This window comes from Myotis davidii, unplaced genomic scaffold, assembly GCF_000327345.1.
Source record: "Myotis davidii unplaced genomic scaffold, ASM32734v1 scaffold18, whole genome shotgun sequence".
NCBI lineage: Eukaryota > Metazoa > Chordata > Mammalia > Chiroptera > Vespertilionidae > Myotis > Myotis davidii.
The window spans coordinates 11,530,827-11,538,242 of NW_006292696.1; positions in this window are offsets into that span (position 1 = coordinate 11,530,827).

Sequence of the window (7,416 nt, forward strand, 5' to 3'; positions counted from 1 at the left end):
AATGAATGAATGAATGAAACGAATTCAAGATGATGCTATATGAAACAGATCACATACATACTTGGAGAATTTTGCTCAATGTATGTATCATGGTTCACTGGTTTACATGATGCACCAGTCTTTGAACCTATATTTATGCAGTTTTAGAAAGTTTCATCTTTGTCAAATTAGCGGAAAAATAATTTGCTCCTCTAAATCACTTCATAGAATTGAGAACTTGAGGATGTCATAAGTCAGTACAGATGTCTGATATCCCGGCTTGCAATCTCCTCTGGCTCAGCACGTTCATTTTTTTCCCCGGTACTAATGAATTAGCCCCCAATCTTAATTGACATATTGACCTTGAAAACCCCGGAAAATGATCTCATCTACCAGCTTCATTATCTCTAGCTTTATTAGCCAAGGAAATTTGACAATAAAACATGAAACAATCAAAATAAATCTACATACTAATGCTATAAATTATACTTCTATCAAATGAAAGTAAGCAGCATAATCCCTAATCCTGGATCTCACAAAAACATTTTGATTTCATATTTCAAATATAAAATAAATCGCTTTGTTATGTTATTGTCTGAAATTACTTATTTGCCCATACTTTTTTAGTCTCAAAAATGAGTGTTTTATTAGCATTTCAGAGAACAAAATTATTGTTTAAAAGCCTAAATTTAGTGTCCTTTAAGGAATGTTCGCCCATCAGAAGAAATCAGCATGCTGTCTTAAAGAGTAATGAAGCTGAAATAAAAAATTCTTTTCTCATACACTTTGCGGCATATTTTCACTCCTTATCATGGGTTCCCATTATTCCCTGTAGGGATCCCAATTTTAGAATATGCAATAGACATCTGTACTATAGAAGTTAATGCTCAAAATTGTTCAGGAGAAGCTGAGACATGGCTTTTCATTTGATAAGACATTTGAAGCAAAGAAATCACAACACACAATCTGCAATAAATGACTTCTAATGGGAGCATGCTATATTTTTTATTAACTGACTTAGAATGTTCTGAAGGAAATATAGCAAAACAAATGTGAAAGTGATCCTAACCACAAGCGGTCATATTAGGCACCTGTTGACTCTTCCCTGCATAACTTAATGTAAAAGACAATCATTTCTCACAAAAGTGTATGACTATGTTCCACGTAGGTAGTTTAAAGTACAAAAGTAAATTGTCATTTCAACCTAAAACCTACCAATGTTTATGGGGACATTTTATTTTAGCTGAGAGAGTCTCTATTATACATATTTTCACTTCTTTTACATTTAGCAAATACACAGATATTTTCCAGGCCATAAAATGAGTTACTATTTTATTTCCATTTCCAGGAGAGTCAAATGCAAATTCCCAAGACACTAATAGCTGGTCTTCCGTCTACCTTTCTAACCTCCCCACCATGTGCCTCTTTGTTCCTGTGCTTGCAGCTCCACACAGACCGAAAGCACCCCCGGTGCCAAAATGTGCATTGTTTCTGGCTGTACTGCTTCCTCCTTGTGGGATGAAGCGGTCCCCTTTGCCTTCCAAATCTCAGTTCAAGCCATCGCTGTCCCTCCCTGCAGTGGTCATTGACTCTTGTAGGAAGGCTTAGCTGCTCATTTCTCCACATACCTACCTCCTTCTTTGACCTCCCTCCACCCCACTCCGTCCACTATAAAACAAATTTTTAAAGGTGTCAGTGTTAACCTCAATGGGCCTAGTAGTGCCACTTGCCTCTGCATTGATCAGACCACATTCAGAAAGGGTCTATAATTTTTCTGAGCTATTGTAGAGCAACCTTGATGAATGGCATAATGTTCAGAGGAGGAAAGTCATTATATCATGAGCTTCTGTTTCTGTAATTACAAAATAGGGGTGATAATATCTGGTACTGTCATAAAATTGAAGTAAAATAACACAGAGTAAGGCTTTGTTAATGTGAAAAATGAGTTTTGAAAAAAAGCATTCCATTTTAATCAACTTTATCTGCTTCTATTTACCGCCACCAATCTTGAAAGAGTAGATCCCCCTGTGTGAATTCATTTCCTCTATTTATACATTAACTTGTCATGAAATTACTGTATTTTATCTTTTTTTAACATTTTTACTTCATATCCTTGATTGACTATATACTTCTTAATGGTAGGAATTTGTTAAATGATTTTCATATCCTTGAATATCACCAGCACATTAATACTAAGCACATAAGATGCTTTGAAGGAATGTGAATAAGAATTGAGGAAATTGAGTTTTCACGAAGGGAAAACACTATTGTGTTTGTTCAAACAGCTAAAGGGTCGTCCTATGAAGACTGGTAGCATCATTCCGTGTTACTCTGAATAGTAGCACAAGGAAAAGCAGGTAGGCAACAGATGTCATATCAGTATTGGGAAGATACTGAAAACTTTAAAAAAGAAAACACAAATGTTTTGTTATTTCAGGATCCAAATAATATCTGTTAATTAAATACATGAAATATTTCCTGCAAATACTTAGAAAATAGAAATAATTAAAAGGTGTAAATTAAAAATCAAATTCTAGAAAGCACTATTACAGTATCCTTTAAAAAGGTATTATGCATTTATGTGAACATAGGTACATACTAAAAATATTTCACACTGAAGATATTCTCCCTTTTCCCTGTTTTGAACCCTTTCTCTTTCATGTATAGATAATCTCCGTATATCTATAATCTCTAATTTCAGTTCCTTATTGGACATTAAATTATTACTTATTTGTCAATATAAACAGTGTTATCATGAGCAGTCTTGTACATGTTATATTGAAGTCTCTTGGGGACTTTGTCTGAAAGTTGGTGTTAAAAGGAAACCAGAGAAAAAGACTTTCTTGTGAGGTAGTAACATGTTATCTATGTAACTTTTCAGATGCTTTAATTTATTCCTAAATTATACATGAAGATAGACGAAATGATACCTAAGACCTCTTAATAATTCTAATATAATAATTAGCAACTCAGTTTGTTGCTATTTATACCAAGCAACACTTCTTAACTTTAGTTGTACATTATGATCATCTGGAGAGCTTTTAAAAAAGCAATAAATCTCAGGTTCCAGCCCTGATGAATTAAGTCAGCATCTCTAGGGATGGGATTCAGGCTTCTTTAGAAGCTCCTGACTTATTCCCATGCACAGTCAGGGCTGAGAATTACTGACACAGAGGTCAAGTCACTAACGTTATTTATCAATATGTTGAAAAAGAACGATAGCAACAAAGGTACGAGAGCTTTAAGGGATTGATTTCCTTCTCTTCTAGCAAAATGCGGGGAGTCATTTAAAGAGCAGAAACAAACTAGAAAAACCGTAGGCGATGTCGTGCCGGACTTTGGTAAATGCTGGTCTTTCTCAGAGCAGATACTCCTCTCTTCCCCTTTTCTCTGTGCGTGGGCCTCACCCAGAGGAGGAAAGCGTCCATATCTGCTCGCACTTTTCTCATTGTTATTCATTGGTCCAAGGACGCTGAGATGGGCATCTCAGTTTATTTAATCAGTGGTTTTCTACAAGAAGGTTCGGAATCATCTCTGTGTATCAGAACTGATATGTAGCAACGTCCATCAGAAGAGATTAGTGGCCTTCTGTTAGGGTAGAAGCCGCCGCAGGGTAGAATGAAACCTGAAGCTCGGTTAAGTAATTGAGTTCCTGTTCAATAAAAGTGCTTGTTTGTGCTGTGTAATGAAAGATCTTTGGCGCAATGGATGTCTGAATCCAAATACCCTTCGGATTTTCTGATGGATAAAGAGATAAGGGTGAAAGGGATTTAATTTAGAACCATTGAAAAACTTTAAAGAGATTAGAAAAATTGCACTTTTAAAAAATCAGGATTATTTGTTACTTATCAAGAGAAGTCTCTTTGTTTTTTGAATTGACAAAACTTTTTTGTTGGTTTTGTTGCCTTTTATTTCCTGTTGCCATCATTAATTGACCTTTAAGACTCAGGTTATGAAGAAGATCATGGAGAAATTGTTATCTCCAGGCCATTGTGCCTGAACCTGAATTTAGGGAGTGATAACACTTTTGTGTCTCACTGAATTGTCAGAAAAAATCATAGAACAAGCACATGTCTGACTTCAAGTGATCATTTAAAATAATTTTTTATTGAAAAATTTGTGGTGACATTGGTTAATAAAATTATATAGGCTCAGGTATACAATTCTATATATTGAGTGATCAATTTTTTTTCCTAATACCAATACTTATTAGTGTATCTAAGCTTCTGTTATGAAAAGGCACTTAAACAAATTTTTTAAATAACAGGCTTGAAAATCATATATAATTCAGACTGTTGAACCTCAGAGGGAAGGCAGGGAAGAGTGGGTGGGAAGAGATCAACCAATGAACTTGTATGCATATATGCATAACCCACGGACATAGTCAATAGGGTGGTGAAGGGTTGGGGTGTGGGGGGCGGGGGCAGGCTAGAAGAGGTCAATGGGGGGGGAAAAGGAGACTTATGTAATACTTTCAACAGTAAAGATACAAAAATATAATTGTGTGTGTGTGTGTGTGGTGTGTGTGTGTAAGTTAGAGCAGTGTGGAAGTGGAAGAGTGAGTGCAATTTGGTGAAATATGTTAATCTCAATAATAAAATCATTCATGCATTAGGTTTTCCAAAGCATTATCCCAGCTAATTTTAACAAGGGATTGTTTGAATCTGTTTACTTTATTTGGGATAAAACATTATATTAGGAAAATGGGGGGAAAACGCCTTCTTTTTATTCCATTCATTTAACACCCAATTAAATTTAAAAAAAGGCTTTATTTTGGGGAGAGGGAAAGTCATATATTCACAGCGCAAAGAGAGAGCATCTATTGACTGGACAGTGTCTGTATTTAAACACCCCGGTACCTGGTACCTGCAGAGTGTTTGATCCCTGGCACAGTCACATGCCTCTTCTCCCCTTAGCCTCTTCCTTCCCGTCCATATGCCATACCCTCGAACCCTCCCTTCAGGAGGTGATAGTCTTAGTCACACCTGGTTTACCTTTGTTCTTTCCCCAAATTCCCCCTTTGCTCCTTCTTTTCTCTCCTGATGTGTATCTTAAAGGCCAAGCCCTTTTGTAAGTCAAGGGTTCTAACAAGTAGATGCTTATTGAAATGACCTTGCCTTAGGGTTGCCTAGCAAGCCACAGGAAACAGCAGCCCAGAGAAGTAAAAACACTGGATTGAAGCAAAAGTTCAGATTGAAAATTTGTAAGTCTCTGTGGCTCTTAGCACGTTAGGGATACATTGTCTTTCCACAGAGGGTCAAAGGCACAACAGATGATGCATCGCAGTGCTGGAGCTGGGAGCATCTCTGATGAAAAACGTGCTCTCAGCTTCTGGGAGTCGTGTGAGGGACTGAATTAGTAATGCTTTTAAAAAGAGACAAGAGTCTTCTGAAAGTAACCATCCTTATTTTAAAAAAAATGGGGAGTTGGACTTCCTATTTATCTTTAAATGAGGAAGAAGACCTTCTCCATTTTCTCTGACTAACTCTTGACTTCATTTTGGAACTGACAAGTTTAAACAAGATGAGAATCCGATTGCCTCTGCCTATCTCATTCTTGTGGCTTTAGCCGACAACATAATTAATGTTGCTGTAGGAGAAATAAAAGGCATGCCTGACAAGAACTTTTTCCTCTGTTTTTTTTTGTTTGTTTGTTTGTGTTTTTTTTTTCAGGAACATTTCTTGAGAGACTATGTGGTCTTTTTTACATACTTCACACAGATACCCTTGAATATTTTTGTGTATGTTAATAAGTTAATTAAGTTAATTTGTCTTTTTATAGTGCACAGAAGTTGATAATTACCAAAATGGAAAAAAGCAGAACTCAGAGCAAAAGGAAAAATATATTGTACACACACACTCATGTACATAGTTTCTTTAGCTAGTCTTTCCTATAATGTACTAGAGGCCCGGTGCATGGATTCCTGCACGGAAAGAGGGTGTCCCTCAGCCTGGCCTGTGCCCTCTCACACTTGGGGACCCCTCGGGAGATGTAGCAGTGCGCCAAGAGGCAGGCGGCCAGGGAGGAGCCTGAGCTGGCAGCACTCGTGCTTATCCTGGCCCACTGTGCTTGCCACTGCTTGGTAGAGCTGCCGTGGAGCTGGGAGAGGCTCCCACCGCCACAGATGCGCTCACCAGTGGTGAGCCCTGTGGGAGCGCACTGACCACCAGGGGGCAGCTCCTGCATTGAGCATCTGCCCCCTGGTGGTCAGTGTGCATCATAGTGACTGATAGTTCCGGTCGTTCTGGTTGTTCGGTTGTAATGGTTGCTTAGGCTTTTATATATATACTAGAGGCCTGGTGCATGATATTTGTTCATGGGGGGAGGCCTCAGCAGACGCGCTTACACAGTCCGGGAGCCCTCAGGGGACATCTGACTACATTTAAAAAAAATCACCCTGTACTTAATTTTCTTACTAGCTCCTCCTTTTAAACTCCTCTCACTCTCAAATTCTGTTTCTTATTATTTAACTATTTTCATGGTCTCACCCCATTTTAGCATCCTTCTCTTTCCTGCTTTCTTCGCCTCCCTCCCTTTGAATCTCCCACAGCCCCTCTCCCTCCCTCCCTCCTCCTTTCTCTCCATTCATTCCCTGTGTCTGTCTCCTTCTTACTCCTTCCCTCTCCCTCCACCCCTGATTCTCCTTTCCCTTGTGAGCCTGAACCCTGCCTTCCTACCTCCTTCCCTATTATTACCCCCCTCCCCCAGCTCTGTTCACTCATTTCTCTTTTACACCTTATCCTTTCTTCTCTGGGATCTGCTTCCAGCCCTGCCTGAGTGCACTTTGATTAAAGCTTCTGTTAAGGAGGTGTTAACCCCCAGCCCAGGGCCCGGCCCAGGCCAGGCCTTTGCCGCCCACCCTGCCCCAGCCTCCCCACCACCATCCTCCTCCCATTCCCTGCCTGGGACACCCCAACTTCTAGTCAACAAAGTACACTTAATGCGCCACCAACCTAACCCTGGCCAGTGTCTTTGGGGTCCAGCCCTCAGGGACAAAAGCGGTACCCTCCTTAGTGTCCAACTCTGCCCCAGCTAAGCCATGCCTCCCCTCCCAGCATGGGGCACCCAGCCTAGCAAGGGTGGCTGTGGCCCGCGTGGCCCGGGTGCTCCTGCCACGGATCAGAAGTGCCTCTACCCAGAGGGCCTCTGACTGTCCACCCCTCCATTCCAATGGCCTGCGCTGGGGGCCACCACCTTCCTCCCGTATCTGGGCAGGGCTCCCCACTCTGTGCTGCCTGCAACCCCCCTCGCCTGGTGCAGCTGCTCCGCACCCCCCCCCCGCAATCACCACCCTCTCCCACGTGCAGCCCCACTTTTCTTTCCCTTTTCCATTCCTGTGTCTTTTTCTTGTTCCCTTTCTGTATTTCTGTTCCTCCTCTGGGCCTGTCTGCATGCAGGCCTGCCTTCCTCTCCCTCTCCTTTCTTATCTCCTCCCAT